This window comes from Puma concolor, chromosome D4 (genome assembly GCF_028749965.1).
Source record: "Puma concolor isolate L17-30 chromosome D4, mPumCon1.1.hap2, whole genome shotgun sequence".
In the NCBI taxonomy this organism is placed as follows: Eukaryota; Metazoa; Chordata; class Mammalia; order Carnivora; family Felidae; genus Puma; species Puma concolor.
Genome location: NC_141679.1, coordinates 68,360,787 through 68,381,068, shown reverse-complemented (window position 1 = coordinate 68,381,068; position 20,282 = coordinate 68,360,787). Strand labels below are relative to the sequence as shown.

Sequence of the window (20,282 nt, the reverse complement as noted above, 5' to 3'; positions counted from 1 at the left end):
TCTCTGTTGAAATGTTCTTTGCTCATGTATTGCTGTCTTTTTTAAAAGTTTTTTTTAATGTTTATTTTTGAGAGAGAGAGAGACAGAGTGTGAGCAAGGGAGGGGCAGAGAGAGACACAGAATCCAAAGCAGATTGTAGGCTCCATGCTCCAAGCTGTTAGCACAGAGCCAGACATGGGGCTTGAACTCACAAACCATGAACCTGAGCTGAAGTTGGACACTTAACTGACTGAGCTACCTAGGCACCCTTCACGTATTGCTGTCTTGATCTCAGTGAGCATTTTTGTAACTGTTATTTTTAAATCTCTATTGGTAAATCACTTCTCTCCATTTCATTAAGATCAGTTTCTGATGTATTTTGTTTGGTTAAAATATATTTCCATTTCCTCATTCCCTTGACTGTCTCTTGGAGAGCCACTCCTCCCAGTCTTGACAGAGTGGTCTCATGTAGGAGCTCAAACTTGTTAATTAGCCTGGACCAAGTTCCTGATTGTCTCTCAAACCTTTGATTGTCCACCTGCTGTCTTGTTCTTAGAGACTTCCAGTAGTTGAGGGTGTGTTAAACCCATCAGTGTCCCAAATTGGAAGACTGCAGTCAGCACATAGCTATAGGCTGATTAGAAGCTAAATCCTCAAGCAGCATCTAGGAAAGTATGCAAAAATTCTTCCAGGAAGAAACTAGGAGATGGGTGTTTTTGCTTGCTGACTCTATGCTGAGCCCACGTATATATATCCATGAGGTGGGGAAGTTCCTGCATCCATTTAAAAACTTTGTTTGCTATAGTCTTGTGGTACTCCTGAATGCAAGCCTCACTGGCTATCAGAGCTATGTGATTTGGGACCCATCCCTCAGGTGGTGACCATAAAATTTTCAGAAGTGTGGACAGCTTATTCCAAGCAGATCATGGTAACTTGGTTTTATTGTTAGAATGGGCCAGCGGGAGAAAGCAGGGAAAGTGTCCACTGGCTCTTTTGGGTTCCAAGGAAGATTATAGTCAGCACCTAGGTGTGTGCTAATTAGAAGCCAGACCCCCAAGAAGCAGCTTGTGCAATATGAAATCAAAACCCTTCCAGGGAAAGACTGGAAAATGAGCAATTTTGTTTGCTCCCTCTGTACAGAGAGCCTCAACAAGTGCTTGTGTGTCCATTTACAACTGATTCATCATTTACTATATGGTCTTGTGGAACTTACGAATGCAAACCCTGTTGACTTTCAGAGCTAGTTGATTTGGGGGCCTGTGTCTCACATGGGAGCCTTAAAAGCTGGGGCATTAGATGTGTGGTTCAAGCTCTTTGCTCCTCAGCGAGAAACTAGACATTGGGCATCCCCTCCAAGTTGGATGACACTGTGCCAGGGATGGGGTGTATGGTGAGAATGTGTTGCAGACTTTCCTGTTTTGACTAGGGCGTTTTCTCAGCTACCTAATGTTCAGGAGTCATTCATCTAGATTTCTCCTTGGCTCATCCAAGGGAGGAGGGAAATTCAGGAGACTCCTATGTCACTATCTTCATCTGAAGTTGAGAAAGTTTTCTTTAATGAGTGTTTGCTTTTGTTTGTACTGTAATTATTTTGATTTCATATAGTTTGAGATCTGGTCTCCATTCCTTGTGCCTCATACCTATCTTTTTCTAGTTTCACCTCTTGCTCCTTTTCTCTGAGGATAAAGATGCCTCTCCAGTTTCAACCCCATTTCCTGATTTGCTTTCCTGCAGCACCATTTCTGCTCCAGACTGCCTCCAAAATTGATTATTTAAATTTTATTCTCCACATTTTACTTTCTTTGGAATTCTGCCTCAACTACCTTTTGTACTAAGATTATCTATTGCATATTGCTTAATTAACTTTATTTTTAAACTTCTCTCTTTTAAAAATGTCAGTTTCTCTCCCAGAATGCAAGCCTTCTTGTACAGACTAAATAAGTTCTAAACTTTTTTGCTTTCTGTAGTTAATATTTTCAAAGTCTTGTTGCACAAATCTTCAGAATTATTTTCTTCCTTTCTTCTGCTAAATTCTTGATGGGCTGTCTATTGTTGCTATTGTTGTATTTTCTATTTATTCATTCTAAGAAGAGGAGAGATCCTGACTCAATAGGAATTTACCAAGTGTTAGGGTATATGCATTTCCTATGGCTTCATTCACTCTCCATTTCTTTGCAAATCAAACTTTGTCCTAACAACTGCAGCCAGCGAGTAAATTAGGATTGTTAGGTTTAGCAAATATAGATAGGATGTCTAGTTAAATTTGAATTTTATTTATTTATTTAAAAAAAAAATTTTTTTTTCAACGTTTTTATTTATTTTTTGGGACAGAGAGAGACAGAGCACGAATGGGGGAGGGGCAGAGAGAGAGGGAGACACAGAATCGGAAACAGGCTCCAGGCCCTGAGCCATCAGCCCAGAGCCTGACGCGGGGCTCGAACTCACGGACCGCGAGATCGTGACCTGGCTGAAGTCGGACGCTTAACTGACTGCGCCACCCAGGCGCCCCTGAATTTTAGATAAATAATGCATTTTTTATTATCAATATGTTCCAAATATTGTATGGGATATACTATGATAATTTTATTTAAAAAGCATTTAATATTCAAATATAATTTAGCTCCCTATGTTTTATCTGACAACTCTTGATTAGGCTGATACACATGAAATCCAGCCCAATTCCCTCTGTGTAGCAGGTTTATATCTGGTGCAGATCTACTGAGGGGAGTTCTTTCCCTTTTCTATCCACTGGTCCTCTGCAAATTCTGTACTATACCAGAAGCCCTGCTTTTCCTCTTTTCTCCCCCTCTCTACAATGTTGGAGAGAACTCCATATCATGGGATGTTATGTATGCTTACCTTTCCTCCTTCAACTTCCTTTTCACCACCGTGGGAAATACCCTGTTTTCTGGGATATCAAGTTTTCAAAAAGATGAAGTAAAAATAATAAGTATTTATTGAATGTTTACTATGTTCTAGGCACTGTGCTTAGAATTTTGCATTAAATTAGCTCTTTTAATTTAATCATTATGACTACTCTTTAAGGGAAGTACTATAGGAACCCCATTTTGCAGATGATAAAAAGAAGACTTAGAAAAGTTAATGCCTTGACCAAATAACAACTTGATAGCATGGGGTTATATCCATTTGCCCCTGAGTATAAGCTTGTAATTTCTACATGATATCCATATCTCTGGGCCAGAAGGCAGTGGTGCAATAGACACAGTGTGCCTTCCCACCTCTGCTCTGCCTTTCTGTGACATGGACAGCCCACCATTTTCCATCTCCTAATCTGGGTTCACAAGCTGTTATATAAGTGAAATTTCCACTAGAGCCTAGAAATATATTTTATGTATGTACTTATGTATGTATGTATGTTAGTTTACATCTATATTTTTATGGGGATTCTAGTAGAAATTTGGGACAGACTGGGATAAGACTTGAAGCCAGTTTCCATTTTAATATTTAGGACAGCATTTCATTTTTGACCCTTCCATTTCTCAGATGACAAGTTCTACTTTCTAAAACTTTTCAAAAAGCCATTTTTGAGCCTCAGGGATATAGGACTACAGTCACTTTCCCCAATTCTATATCAAATCTACTTTGATATTAATGTTTTCCCTCTTGCTCCCAACTGAATTTGATGTGGTTATTGTTTGTGTTACTCTCTTGATCTTTTGAGAGGTGAAATCAAAAAAGGTTGCAAATAAGTATCATTGATTGGCTTTTTAAAAAATGGAGATTCTCAGGAGACATGAGAAATGATAGAGTTCCCCAGGCTCCCAAAGGCCTGGGCAGCTTTGTACCCTTTGCAGGAGAGCACCATCAGTTTCTTCCCTCTCACCAGGTGGTTGGTGCTATAGTTCCATGTCAATATCATGTTAGTTCCTCTCTCCTTTTCTCTTTCATTTCACCCTAGTTCAGGTCCTAAATTACCTTAGTACTCATTACCGTCCAGACACATGCTACTTCTTCATCTCCTCTTCTATCTTTTCCTATATTTCTATTTCTTTAAAATATACATGACTTTCAATTGTCATTTTTCATCCTTGATCCCCACTCTGTCAAATTGCCCTGATACCTGTGAAATTTTGACAGTTTTGTGCTTTCTTCCTTCTTTTGATTGATCTTTGTCCTGAATGTGTTGGCATGTATGGAGGGTGGCTAAAGGACTTATTTCTGAACATATTTTTATCTGAGAGTTCCTGTGATACTTCACACTACGTTACTTCTTTTTCTCATACCTATTGTCCTCTGTGACATCTGCTCTTGCCGTTTTATCTGGGATTTCCTTCCCTCTCCCTAAAAATTAGCTACTCAGGCCAGGGACTCTCTTGCCAAACACATTCTTCACAATCTTTGTGAAGTTCTTCCAGGCCTGGAGGAATCCTCCTTCAACTGACTGGAATGGTGGGGTTTTTGCTGCAACTTGAAAAACAAACTGCTATATGATTTCCTTGGCTCTCTCAGGTTGAGGTCATATAGAAAGATCTCATATTACTTGTGACCTTGATCTCACCCTGCAGACATCAACTATATGCCTTTTAGTTAGGAGACCATTTTACTTTGGGATGGAAAGGGAAATCACTACTTTCTAGAGCTAAAAATAAAGAGGGAACAAAAAAAGAGATAAATTTGGAAAAATTACATTAACAACACTGTATTGCCACAATAAAAAAAATTATCAGCTTAAAAAAAAAGAATTCAAGCAACACAGTGTGATGGTTAAAAAGCAGCACTTATGTTACAGAGAATTGAATCTGAGCATGTGTTTTGCCTTTTACTAGCTAGGTGACCTTACAGAAGTTACTTTATCTTTCTGAGCCTCAATTCCATCCTCTTTTAAATAGATACAGTGAGAGTAAGAATCTAATAGAGATGTCAGGAGAAATAGTCTAAATAGTACATGTAAAGTGCTTTGCATATGGCAGAGATAATTTATGAAATATGTAACTGTTCAATGTTACCTGCAATTAAAAGTATATACATTAATTTTTTAATGTTGATTTATTTTTGAGAGAGACAGATCGACAGAGCATGAGCCAGGGAGTAGCAGAGAGAGAGAGGGAGACACAGAATCTGAAGCAGCCTCCAGGCTCCAAGCCAGGTTCCAGCACAGAGCCTGTTGCAGGGCTCAGACTCACGAACCATGAGATCATGACCTAAGCCAAAGTTGGACACTTAACTGACTGAGCCACCCAGGCGCTCCAAAATATATATATATTATAAATGCAGAATTTACTTTTGTATTCATCAACTTGTATTTTTTTTTCTATTTTTTAGCCCTTTCCATTCTACCCATCTAATGACATCATATTTATTTAATTGTAATTAAAGTTAGGTAAAATTTTATTGTTTTCTCATATTTCCATAAAGATCCAATATTTCAAAATGCATGCATCATCTATAAGAGACTTATTCTAGATCTAAAGACACATGTGGATTGAAAGTGAAGGGATGGAAAGGTGCCTGGGTGGCTCAGTCAGTTAAGCATCTGACTCTTGATTTCGGCTCAGGTCATGATCTCGTGGTTTGTGACTTCAAGCCTAGCACTGGGCTCCACATGATGGTATGAAGCCTGCTTGGGGTTCTCTCTCCTTCTCTCTCTGCCCCTCCCCTGCTCATGCTCTCTTTCTCTCTCTCTCTCTCAAAATAAACTTAAGAAAAATTTTAATAGAAAGTGATGGGATAGGGGCGCCTGGGTGGCGCAGTCGGTTAAGCGTCCGACTTCAGCCAGGTCACGATCTCGCGGTCCGTGAGTTCGAGCCCCGCGTCAGGCTCTGGGCTGATGGCTCGGAGCCTGTTTCCGATACTGTGTCTCCCTCTCTCTCTGCCCCTCCCCCGTTCATGCTCTGTTTCTCTCTGTCCCAAAAATAAATAAAAAACGTTGAAAAAAAAAATTTAAAAAAATAAAATAAAAAAAAAAAAAAAGAAAGTGATGGGATAGAAAAGCATTTATCATGGAAATGGAATTGAAAAGAAAGCTGGGTAGCAATACTCATAATGGACAAAATAGACTTTAAAACATAGGCTGTAACAAGAGACAAAGAAGGACAGTATATAAACATAAAAGGAACAATCCAACAAGAAGATATAATAATTGTAAATATTTATGCACTCAACATGATAACTCCCAAATACATAAAGCAGCTAATAACAAACATAAAGGAAGTAATCAATAGCAATACAATAATAGTACTATTATCCACTTACATCAATGAATAGATATCCAAACACAAAATCAGCAAAGAAACAATGGCTTTGAATGATACATTGGGCCAGATGGACCTAACAGATCTATTTAGAACATTCCATCCTAAAAAGACAGAATATACATTCTGTTCAAGTGCACATGGAACATTCTCCAGAACAGATCACAGGCTCCAAAACAAGTCTCAAAAAACTCAAAAAGACTGAAGTGATACCATGCATCTTTTCAAACCACAACACTATGAAATTATAAATCAGCTATAAGAAAAACATCTGGAAAGAACACAAATGCATGGAGGTTAAATAATATGCTACTAAACAATGAATACGCCAACCAAGAAATCAAATGGGAAGTAAAAAAAAAAAATATATGGAGACAAATGAAAATGAAATTAAAATGATCCAAAATTTTTGGTATGCAGCAAAAGTGGTCCTAAGAGAGAAGTATATGGTCCTACCTCAAGAAGCAAGAACAATCTCAAATAAACAACTTACCCTTAGACTTAAAGAAATTAGAAAAGAACAAAGGGGCACCTGGATGGCTCTGTCAGTTAAGCATCCAATTTTGGTTCAGGTCATGTTCTTGTGCTGTCAGTGCTTTGGATCCTTTCTGTCCCCATCTCTCTTTGCTACTCCCCTGCTTGCACGTTCCCTCACTCTCTCTCTCTCTCAAAAATAAATAAACATTTTAAAAAAAGAAAAGAAGAACAAGCAAAACCCAAAAACAGTAAAAGGAAGGAAATACTAAAGATTAGAAAATAAATGAAATAGAAACTAAAAAAACAATAGACTAGATCAATGGAACCAGTAGCTGATTATTTGAAAAGTTCAACAAACTTGACAAATCTGTAGCCAGATGAATCAAGGAAAAAAAGAAAGAAGACTCAAATAAACAAAATCAGAAATGAAAGAGGAGAAATAACAACTGACACCACAGAAATACAAAGGATTATAAGAGAATATTTTGAAAAATTATATGCCAACAAATTGGACAACCTAGAAGAAATGGATAAATTTCTAGAAACATAACCTCCTAAACCCGAATCGGAAAGAAATAAAAAATTTGAACATACTGATTACCAGCAATGAAACTGATTTAGTAGTCAAAAAAATTCCCAACAAACAAAAGTCAAGGATCAGATGGCTTCACAGGTAAATTCTACCAAACATTTAAAAATGGTTATTACTCATGCCTCTTAAACTATTCCAGGCTTAAGAAGAAGAGGGAGGAAAACTTTAAAATTTAGTCTATAAGGCCAGTATTACCCTGATACCAAAATCAGTAAGACACTACAAAAAAAAAAAAAAGAACTATAGACCAATATTTCTGATGAACATAAATGCAAAAATCCTCAACAAAATGCTAGCAAACAGAATCCAACGATACATTAAAAAAAATCATTCATTGGGTCGCCTGGGTGGCTCAGTTGGTTAAGCATCTGACTTCAGCTCAGTTCATGATCTCACAGTTTGTGAGTTCAAGCCCCGCATCAGGCTCTCTGCTGACAACTCAGAGCTTGGAGGCTGCTTTGGATTCTGTGTCTCCCTCTCTCTTTCTGCCCCTCCCCCATTTGTGCTCTCACTCTCAAAAATAAATTAATTAATTAATTTAAAAAATCATTCACAATAAAGTAGGATTTATATCTGGGATGCAAGCATAGTTTAGTATTTGAAAATCAATTAATTTGGGGCGCCTGGTGGCTTGGTCGGTTAAGCATCTGACTTCGGCTCAGGTCATGATCTCACGGTCCGTGAGTTCAAGCCCCGCGTTGGGCTCTGTGCTGATGGCTCAGAGCCTGGAGCCTGTTTCAGATTCTGTGTCTCCCTCTCTCTCTGCCCCTCCCCTGCTCATGCTCTGTCTCTCTCTGTCTCAAAAAAATAAACATTAAAAAAAAAAAAGAAAATCAATTAATTTAACATATCACAATAATAAGAGAAAGGATAAAAACTATATGATCATTTCAAGAGAAAAAACATTTGACAAGATACAACATGCATTCATAATAAAAACCCTTAGCAAAGTAGGTTTAGAGGGGAAATACTTTAATATAATAAAGGCCTTCTAAGAAAAACCCACAGCTAACATCATACTCAATGGGAAAAAACTGATAGCTTATTTCCTAAGATCAGGAATAAGCCAACGATGTTCACTCTTACCATTTTAAAACCAGTCCTGTTGGAAGTCCTAGCCATAGCAATCAGACAAGAAAACTAAATAAAAGGTATGCAAATTGGTAAGATTTCACTATTTGCAGATGACATGATACTATATAGAAAACCCTAAAGACTCCACCAAAAAAACTACTAGTACTAATAAATGGATTCAGTAAAGTCACAGGATACAAAGCAATATACAGAAATCCATTGCATTTCTATACATTAATAATGAAAGAGCAGAAAGAGAAATTAAGAAAACAATCCCCTTTATAATTACACCAAAAATAATAAAATACCCAGAAATACACTTAACCAAAGAAATGAAAGACCTGTAATCTGAAAAGTATAAGTCATTGATGGCAGAAATACAATATGATACAAACAAGTGGTAAACATTCCATGCTCATGGACAGGAAGAATCAATATTGTTAAAATGCCCATACTGCCCAAAAGAAATCTACAGATTTAATGCAATCCCTATAAATATTCCAACAGCATTTTTCACAGAACTAAAATACATAATCCCCAAATTTGTACAGAACCACAAAAGATCCCAGAGAGCCAAAGCAATCTTGAAAAAGAAGACCAAAACTGGAGGTATCAAAATCCCAGATTTCAAGATATTACAAATCTGTAATAATCAAAACAGCATAATACTGGCACAAAAATGGCTACATAAATCAATGGAACAAGCCCCAAAATAAGACCATCATTATATGTTCAATTAATCTTCAACAAAGGAAAAAAGAACATGCAACGGGAAAAAGATATTCTCTTCAACAAATGGTGCTGGGAAAACTGGACAGCTACATGCAAAAGAATGAAACTGGACCACTTTCTTATATCATATACAAAAATAAACTCAAAATGGATTAAGGATCTAAATGTGAGACCAGAAACCATAAAAATTCTAGAAGATGTCTCTGACATCAGCCATAGTAACATTTTTCTATATATGTCTCCTGAGGTAAGGGAAACAAAAGCAAAAGTAAACTATTGGAACTACATAAAAAGCTTGTGCACAGCAAAGGAGAAAAATCAATAACACTAAAAACCTACTGAATGGAGAGGATATTTGCAAATGACATTCTGATAAAGGGCTAGTATCCAAAATATAATAAAGAACTTATAAAACTCAACACCCCAAAACCCAAAATAATTCAAATAAAATGCACAGAAGACATGAACAGACATTTCTCCAAAAAAGACATACGCATGGCTGACACATGAAAAGGTGCTCAACATCAATAATCATCAGGGAAATGCAAATCAAAACCACAATGAGATACCACCTCACATTTGTCAGAACAGATAAAATAAAAAACACAAGAAACAACAAGTGGTGGTGAGGACATGGGAGAAAATAGGAACAATCATGCACTGTTGGTATGAATGCAAACTGGTGCAGCCACTAGGAAAAGCAGTGTGCAGGTACCTCAAAAAATGAAAAATTGAATTACCAAATGATATAGTAATTCCACTACTGGGTATTTACCCAAAGAATACAAAAATACTGACTTGAAAAAATACATGCACTCCTGTGATTTTTGCAAATTTACAATAGCCAAATTATGAAAACAGCCCAAGTGTCCATGTGTCCATCAAAAGATGAATGGATAAAGAAGATGTAGTATTTATATACAATGGAATATTATTCAGCTATAAAAAAGAATGAAAGCTTGCCATTTGCAATAACATGGATGGATCTAGTACAATGCTAAGTGTAACAAGTCAGAGAAAGACAAATAACATATGATTTCACTCATATGTGGAATTTAAGAACCAAAAGAAATGAACAAAGGGGGAAAAAAGAGACAAACCAAAAAACAGCCTCTTAAGTATAGAGAACAAACTGATGGTTACCAGAAAGGAGGTGGGTGGAGGGGATGGGTGAAATAGGTAAAGGAGATTAAAAGCACACTTATCATGATAAGCACTGAGTAATGCATAGAATTGTTGAATCACTATATTGTACACCTGAGGCTAATATAACACTATATGTAAATAGACTGTAATTAAAATAAAAAAATAAAAAATAAAATGCATGCACCACAAGTTAATTGAGAAGATATGCCATGATTTACTTACACATTCCCTTATAGATTGGATATTTACAAAAGTAGTAACATTTTTTGCATTAAATCCCCTTGATGAAAATAACTGTCTTTTCTTTGGATTGTTTTCTTGGGAGGGGTTTTCAAACATTAAATTACACGGGCATTGATGTTTGTTAAAAAATATTCCCAAATTATCTTTTGAAAGTGCCACATAATTTTATCTTGCCACCAACAAAGTAAGAGTCACCATCTCAATACTTGCCAGTTCCAGCTAATTATACTAATTATATTAGTATTATTATATAATTATATAATTATACTAATTATATAATATATACATTATACTAATATTTTGGTAATTTGAGAAAGTCGTAAGGTATACATTTCAATGTAGCTGTTTACTCTGGTTTCTCTTCTGGCAGAGAACTAGGAAAAACTCTGACAACAACCCAATGCCAGGACAGAATTTAAAAATACCCCTACTCTAATATAACACTGTATGTTAATTATACTGGAATTAAAAAAAAAAATACTCCTAAATGTAGTAAGGTGGATGAGAGCCAGGGAGAACATAAATTGGTTCAATCATCCTGGACGGCTGCTATAGACTGAATGTTTATGTCCCCCCAATATCCATATGTTGAAACCTAATCCCCAGTGTAATAGTATTTGGAGGTGGGGACTTTGGAGGTGAGTATGTCACGAGGGTGGAGCCCCCACGAATAGGATTAGCACCCACCATTGTAAAAGAAGCCCCAGAGGGTTCCCTACAACCCATCTGCCGTGTGAGGAAAGACAGATGTCTGTGAACCAGATACCAAATCTGCCAGCACCTTGGTCTTGGACTTCCAGCATCCAGAACTGTGAGAAATAAAGCTCTGTTGTTCATAAGACACTCTGTGGTAATTTGTTATAGCAGCCCAAATGTACTAAGACAAGGGCACTTAGGCAAGGCACATCACGAACTGTAAAAGTAATTTCTGCCCTTTGACTGGGAACTGCTTTCCTAGGAATCCAGTCTAATGTTTATAACATTAAAAATTTGAAGAACCAGGTGTCCAACAGAAAGAGGATTCTTAAATGGCTTGTGGTACAGACATACAATAGACTACAAGAAAGTCATACATCATGCTTAGAAAGAATAATTTAATGACATGGTAAGTGGGGGAGGGGAAAGAATAACATAACATTCTACTTGCAATATGATCTCAATTATGAAGAAAAAATGCAAAGAAAAAGTCTGGAAAGCAATATGTCAAAAGAGTAATAATAAGTTGCTGCTGAGCGGTGAGCTAATGATTTGTATTTGTCCTGCCTTTTAACATTTTCTAAATTATTCAAAATGCTGGCCTATTACGTCAATAATCAGAAAAAAAAAAAAAAAAAAAAGGAAAAGACCCTCTGGTGACCAAAATACCAAAGTACTCATATAGAATTTTAGGCAAGTGACTTCTAGATTCAGTGTAAACTCAGCATTTCCTTCTCCTTTATCAACCTTTATTTCACTGTATGAAGCATATGTATATCCAGCTTCCCCACTTGACATACATCTTTTCAGGAACATGGATACTGTCTTCCTCATTTGGAGACTCCATCTCCTACTCTATCCAGTGTCTAATATAGAATCTAGTCCCTCTACAAAATTAGTGATTACTCTTTGTTGATTCATTCATTCATTCATTCATTCATTCATTCATTCAATCATTTAAGAAATATTGATTTAGTGCATGGTGTCCCAGGCCCTATGTTACACTCTAGGGAAACAAAAACAATGCAGGATTTTTCTCAAGTTGCTTAAGTAAAACCTGAAGGGGTTGCTAATAAGTTATGGCTCCAGGAAGGAAACAGTAACAAAGAGGTATTTCCTGGCTTAGCCACACCAGTCAAGCTACTAGAATGTAGGTTGCTCTCTGTATTAGAAAGTCTCCCAAACTCACCGACTGCCTGCTGCTGAGGCCTTAGCACTGCTGCTGGGTCCTCCAGCATCTGCTCATGCAGCTGCCTTCCCTTCCCACTGCCACAGCCTTGACCCTTACTTGAAGGCTTAGCCTCCCTGGCAAGCCAAGACCGCCAAGTCCCCATCAGATGCTGTTTCTCATTCTTGGGTCTCTCTGGGTTCTTTTCTTTTTCTCCCATAAGCTCAGGGTGAAGGTGTTCATCCCTTAATGAGATGCCGTCATCCTTAATTCTGTACTTGTATGGAAGTGGAGAATTTATTCTCATTCTGCCCCACCAGCCAGCATGAGATTCCCCTGCATTTCTTCCATTTCTCCTCTTCTGGAGAAGTTTCCCTCTGTCCCTTTCGCTTTCAAACCAGGCCCATTGGAGGGGGTACCCATTTCTAGTTCTTTGTGTTCACAATTTACAAAAATCCATCACTCACAGGAAAGTCAGGTGGCGGTAGAAATGATGAGGTTCAAGGGTATAAGAAGACGAGGGCAAAACTGATACCTTGGAGCAAGTCTTTCAATTAGCTGATTTCCATCTGCCTGCTCTCTTTGATTTGGTAGATAAATTCTAGCAACTGTTGCCCTTCCACAAATTTAGACTTTCAGTTACACCAACAGGAAAATTAAAACAGTCACCCAAACTGTTCAGATTTTAGTTCATTCCCTCTCCTCCTCACCTTTCTATTTTATAGACTCATAGGATTTCTGTATGGAAAAGAGTTTCAAGGTCATCCAATAAAATGCCTCATTAGATTATTGAAATTCCTCCAACACATTTTGCCAAATAGTCCTTCAGGCTCTGCTTGTATACCTTCCAGGAACGGGGACCTCATCACCCTGCTGGGCAGCCCACTGCATCTTTACATAGCTCTGGAATTTAGAATATTTTAAGTCCCAGTAAGAACTATTTCCCTGGTGCTTTCTTCCCTTGGCCCTAATTCAAGCTCTTGAAATGAAACCAACCAAATCTAATCTCTTATCCACTTGGAAATGCTTCTATCCTTTTGATTTATGCTAGACTCTTTTTTATTTTAAACTCTCTCATTAGAACACTATAGGAAAAATAAAAATGCACATAATCTAATTTTTTAATAATGTCTAGGAGATAAGAGAAATCAATCATAATAATTTATTCATTCTATTCATATAATGAATATTCATATTACCAACTTCTCATTGTTCCAAAACTAGTGCAAAGATCTGGGAATTTAAAGATGAGTGAGGTTCACTCCTTGCCCTCAAGAAGCGCACAGTCTAGTGTAGTGGGTTAAGATAAGTGAGGCTGGATCCTTGAACAACACAGGTTTGAAGTGCATGGGTCCACTTTTACATGGATTCTTTTCCCATAAATGCAGTACAGCACCGTAAATGTATTCTCTCTTCCTCATGATTTTCTTAACATTTTTTTCTCTAGCTTACTTTATTGTAAGAATACAGCATATAATACATATGACACACAAAATACATGTTAATCAACTGTTTATAAGTAAGCCTTCTGGTCAAGAGATGGCTATTAGTAGTTAAGTTTTTGGAGTTAAAAGTTGTATGCGGACTTTTGACTGCCTGGAAGGTTGGCACTCCTAACCCCCACATTGTTCAAGAGTCAACTATATTCCAGTGTCAGAGAGTCTGGTTTGAATATCTGCTCTAATCTCTCGATATTTGTGTGACCTTGGGCAAGTCACTAGGTCTTAATTTTGTCATACATGAAATACAATATTATAGTATGCATTTCATAGGGTTCTTGTGAGAATTATGTGGGACAACTTGTGTAGAGCTCATGAAAAAGTCCAAAAAATGTCATTAGGAGGAGTTGTGCCAGAAAGAGATGAGGTCAGTTTCAATACAGTGTGTAGATTAGGCAAAACTAGGGTGTGCTGCAGTTGCACAGAGACGGCATGTAACCAAGTCCGTGTGAAGGCTTAGAAGAGCAAGTAATTTTTAGTTGTGTCTATAGAGATGGAAGAGTTAGTTGGATAAAGTAGGAGAGAGATATTACAGGCAGAGAGATCAGGCCGTGGAAATGTGTGAAAGTGTGGGATCCCAAGAGGTGTTCAGAAAACTACAAATAATCCGGAATGGCTGGGCCACAATGTGACAATGGGTGTGACCAGGGACTTTTTAGGAGTCATAAAACCAAAAATCTTATAAGCCAGGCTAAGAGAATGAATTTTGTCATATAGGTCATGAGGACTCAATGAAGGATTTCACATGAAAAGATCACATCTGTGTTTTAAGATCCCTTGGAAGAGGGTGAATTAGAGAGAAGCTACCCTGGAGGAATAATGAATTCCTCAGTAGGTGGGTTAAACTCATGCTTAAAGCTCCAACAATGCAGGGGTGAATTAGCCTTGTCACCTGCATGATTTCTCCAGAATTTTGCAAGCAGTGAAATATAGAGAACATTTCTTTTATTATCAGTATTTGCATAAACTTTGGGTTTTATAGTGGGGTGTTATTTTGATTTTGATTTACAAATTGCTTCCAAGGGATTGCAATGCCTAGAACACTTAAACACTGTATTGGAATAGATGAAGAGTAGTAAGGGCTGGAATTAAGGCAACAGTATTGAAGACAATGAAAAGGCAAGGTTCAACAAAACAAGTCACAGTGGAATTCTTTTCCAAAAAATAGCAGAGTAGGAATTATGGTTTTTTAAGACCACAGTCTCTCCCTGACAGTGACAGAGCATGACAATATAGTTGCTCCCAACAAATTAACTTCCAATGTCATGAATATATTCTAAATGCAACCTTATCATTTTCCTTAAAACAATTGTCCAAGATACTCTATAAATCCTTGTTTACTCATTTTTATTCATTTATTTGCCAAATATTACTAACCTTTACTGTGAACTGAGAAATGTGTTAGGTCTTGAATATATAGAAGTAAATAAGAAAGATGTACTGCCTGATGTTAAGAAGTTTCAAGCCCAGCAACATGGATAGACCCTCAATGAAAAACCAAAATTCATCATTTAAGCATGTTTGTGATAGAAAGTACTTTCTTTCAGAGCCAACTCCTCAAAAAGAAAATTGTAATACATGGTGTCTGGACATACCTCCCATTCAGTCTTCAACCCATTCTATCTGGCTTGCTTCTTTAGAATTGCTTTTGATAAGCACCTTGCTCAATAAGCATCTTGTTACAAACAAAATAAATCATCTTAAACCAGCACCTTATTTGAAATCTCAGCAGTATTCAATACTCCTTAGCCTCTATAATATCACAATTTCCTCTTTTACTCCTTTGCTTCTACTTCTCAGTCTCCTTTGCTGACTCTTCTTCATGTTCGGGTTCCTTAGTTTCTTCGCATCTTGGCCTCTCCTTGGGGGGCTGATCCACTCCTGTGGCTTCAGATATTCTCTACATATTTCAAGATTCTTTAGGCTTAAATTTCCAGCCCCAATGTCTTGTGAACTAGAGATTCATATAATCCAGTGATTACCTACTACCTCCACTCTGATGCTTCATGAGCATCTTGACCATGACATGTCAAAATGTAATTCTTGGACTCCTAACTTCCTATTCCAAATATGTTCATCTTGCAGTGTTATTGTTCTCATTAAGTGGCATAGTGAGCTACCTAAATGCTCAAGACAGAAGCTTATATGTCAACCCTGACATCTCCTTCTGCACTAACTTCATCTCTTCTTGCCCCCACCGCCCCAAGTTTAGGCCACCATTATCACTCCCCTGAGTAACACGAAGATCTTCCTAACTTACCTCTCCAGAGTTACCACTGTTCCCTTACTAATAATTTTCTATAGGGTGGTCAGATATTTAAAACATACACATACACACACACACACATTCTCTCTCTCTCTCTTCTCTACTCATGCTATTTCCTGTTTAAAAGTCATTAGTGATTTTTCTTGCACCAAGGATCTAATCCAAATTCAACATGACCTTCAAGGCCCAGCATGATCTGAGACTCTTTTTGTGGTCTCACGGTCTCTTTTTGCAACACTCTTATCTTCATGTTTGAATCACTGGAAACTTTCAGTTCCTCATACATTCTATGACCTCACACTCCTCAGGGATCTTGTCTATGTTCTTTCTACTTTGGAGTACTCTTTTCTATTTGCCAGTTAATGTCTGTTACATCACTCTCCAAGATAGCATCTCTTTCCTGGTGTTTATTGTCTCTTCTCTCCCACTGAAATGTATGCTCCATGCAGCAGGGATTTAGATGGTTTACTTACTGTTATGTACTCATCACTTGAGAGTCTCTAGTACATAGTATTTATTCAATGAATATTTATTGAATGATTAATTAGCTAATCATCAGACTTCTGATTTGGTTAGTTTTCTTTATTGTATCATAGGCTTTTGTTATACCGCCTACTTCTCCATAGCATCGATCACTGTCATTCTCCATTTACACATGACGACAATAGTGATTATGACTGAGCAGGATTTTGAAGGATGAATGAGGTGTCGAGTCACTTGACCACTCCTAGCTCTTAATTATTTACTAAAAAGAGAAAATAGGGGATGTGGTAGGATGAATTTTCTTTTAGGTTCTTTTGAGTTGTAGAATTAGAAGTCTAGGCAATTCAGGATTCAAGAATCAGTGGATATTTAGTCGCTGAGAGGTGCTAAAGGGCAGAGGAATGAGCACTATATTAGGAACAAGGGCTCTGATTGTAGTTTTAAAGGTTAGTGTTAGTTGTGTGATGTTTGCCTTTCTGTGGCACAGGAACTTCTTCTGTAAAATTAAAGAAAATAACATCTTGCCAAGTATATTCATCAGGGTTCTCCAGAAACAGAACCCATATATATTTATCATACATATATATAATATTATATATATGTCATATATATCTTATAATAAATTATATATATGCCTTATAATAAATTATATATATATCCTACTTATTTATACAGAATATATTATAAGGTATTGGCTTCTTGTGAATCTCATCATCCGCTGTCTGCAAACTGGAGACTCAGGAAAGACTGTGATGTAGTTTGAAGGCTTAAGAGCAGGAGAGCCAATGATGTCGATGCCAGCCTGAGTCTGAAGGCCCAAGAAGCAGCAGCACTGAGGGCAAGAGGAGGCCTTTGTCTCAGCTCAAGCAGTCAGGCAGGGAGAGAATCCAACTTTCCTCCACCTGTTGGTTCTATTCACTCCCTCAGCAGATTGGATGTCGCCCACCCACATGACCTGCCTTACTCAGGTCACTAATTGAAATGGTAATCTCTTTTAGACACACTCACCGACACACCCAGAAATAATGTTTAACCAGCTATGTGGACATCCCTTGGCCCAGTCAAGTTAATACATAAAATCAACTATCACACCAAGATTAGAAACAGAATCCTGGAATTTACCTACTTTTTAAGTACATCCATCTACTATTCATCCATCCCCTTCATCCGTATTTATGCAGTGAACAGTCACTATGTGCAGCAGTGTTCCAGACCCTGACCTAAGTATGAGGGATTCAAAGGTACATAAAATCAAGTACCTGACCATGCAGGGTTATAGTTTAGAGAAGGAATCATAGAAGTAGGTAGTTTAGAATTCAATATATTAAGAATGAGAAAAAAATATGGGTACCAGTCTGAGACTAGGGCCATTAGGGAGGGTTTCTGAAGGAAATAAGAACTGACCTGAGTCTTTATTAAAAAAAAATGAGGGAATGTTATCTGGGAAGGAAAATTGAGAGGGACATTCTAGACGTGTGTGAGTGTGTGAGTGTGTGTGTGTGTGTGTGTGTGTGTGCGTGTGTGAGATCAAGAGTGAGAGAGAGAAGGGGGGCAGGTGGAGGGAAGTAATATTAGCAGGAAGATGTGTGCACACTCTCCATTGTTGCTAGATCATAAAGGGTAACATGGGGAATACTGACAGCTGAAGCTGGAGAAGTAAGCTGAAGCCAGGTCATGGTAAATCTTCAGTGGCTTGGGCTTTATCCTCTAGATAAGTGGGAGACATTGAAGGTTTTTAAGCAGGAAAAGGAGGGTGATGTAGTCAGATTTATATTTTAGAAATGCCATTCTGATAGTTGCCTGGTATTTAGAATGGATATAGTCAAGATGAGAGGTAAAATGGGGACCTACCTATCAACTTCACGTATCCTTAGGCATCACTGCATTGTGTCCACATATACAGAGTCCTATAATCTGAGATTCGAGTAGGAACCTTAGAGTTCATCTGTCCAACCCTGATTCAAATCTAGAATCCCCTGCCAAGTCCTAGCCATGTGGTTCCTGTACACACACACACAAACTTGACCATTGTTGTACTGCACGCAGACAGCTCTCTGAGCATGCAGGCACTGGCAATTGCCCGTGGTTTTATTTCCCCAGGTACCTAGTGTAACACAGCCACTGCCTGACAGATCTAATCACAGGCAGGGTCTCTTTCGCAGTCACCCCAGAGTAAAAGCTCAGCGTGTTCCCAAGGAAATGACTGAAACATACAAATCAATTGCCCTTTTCTTTTCTTCTTTTTTGACCCCATTTTGAATGCAAGTATGAGGTTTGATAACAGTACCAGGAGAGGAGGTGGATTTTATATGTCCAGGGACTCATCAAAAGGAAAAAGACTACACAAAGATAGAAGCACTCAGCCTTGCACCAACCTCGAAGATTGCTACAGCCGCTCCTGAGAACAGCCAGGAACCCAATCAAACTCTCAAATGTCAGTGTCAGAATGGGGAAAAACATCCAGCACCCACTTCTCACTGCCTTTGGATGGGGTTTTTCATCACCGCACTGCTCCTTGCTGTTCACTGCCCATACTCCTAATTACCAGCTTCAGGGCCCCCATCACCCCCCCACCCCCGCCCGAGACTCTTTAAACCAATGTCACACATTTCATTTCTGTGTGTACTTCCAAGCCCAGCCCAAATGCCTCCTCATCTATCAGGTTTTACTAGGATGATCTCTTCTAAGATTTCCATATCACTCCAAATGTGTCTTTAACATGATCATCACCTATGTTTGTCTTACATTATGATTATTTTATGCATGTCTCATCTCTTCTATGCTGACAGCTTCTTGAGGGCAGGGTCAGCTTTTACATATTCTATAGCATGGCCTAGAGCTTGGTATATTGAAGGCACTGAATTTAAGTTTGCTTATTAAATAGGTGAAGTGGAACTGGAACTCACAGATATAAGTGACCTAATTTTGGGCCTTCAGGGATAAAATTTAATCATGAAAAGGCTTGAGGAAGACCTACTTGTTCCAGAAAGAGGCTAGTTAGACTATACTCGGGGCTTCCTGTTTTCTTGCCAGGAAGTAAACTGTTATTCTAAGAGTGGTGGTCCCAGAAGCCAGTCACATCTGCATGCTAGGTCAAACGGCATCATGCAGAGGCCAGGAAAAACATGTGTCCTGGAGGCAGACATATCTGTTTGGAATCTTGATCCTATGTCAACAGCCATATGACCATGGGAAATTTACCTCACTCCATCTATAAAGCAGGAGGGGTTGTTCCTACCTCATGGACAATATCACAAGCAGCAGATGTTTGAAATGACTTGCACAGTGACTACCACGTTGCCACCTTTTAACAAATGTTAGTTTCCTTCTATTTTACTTTTCTTCTTCCTCTTCTGTCATGCTTCTAGTCTAATTTCTATTTCATATGCAGATTTTATTAAAGGAAACATGTTATACTTCTATTTTCTGACTACCCAATTATGGGGAAATGGGTCGCTATGTTTGTATCTGGTGAACTCAAAGTCTGGCCTCAGCTGAATGGAGTGGAAATTCTTTGCCATTTCAGTTCCTCTCAAATAGAAATTTGCAAATAAAGCCTTGAGACACTGAATCAATTGATTATGAGTAACTTAAGACATCAGGTTATATAAAGCCAAGTTAGAAGGAGCCTCCACAGTTGCCCAAAGCCACTTATGACCTGAGTGGTAGTGCTTCATCATTTTTAAAGTATATTCTCTATTCACATTCAGGATTG

General features: G+C 38.0%; 1 long non-coding RNA gene across 1 annotated transcript in view; it reads right to left on the bottom strand.

The window, feature by feature from the left end:
- The window catches only part of LOC147574970 (uncharacterized), a 291,279-nt gene that overhangs the window by 209,942 nt on the left and 61,055 nt on the right, over positions 1 to 20,282 (bottom strand). The window lies entirely within an intron of this gene.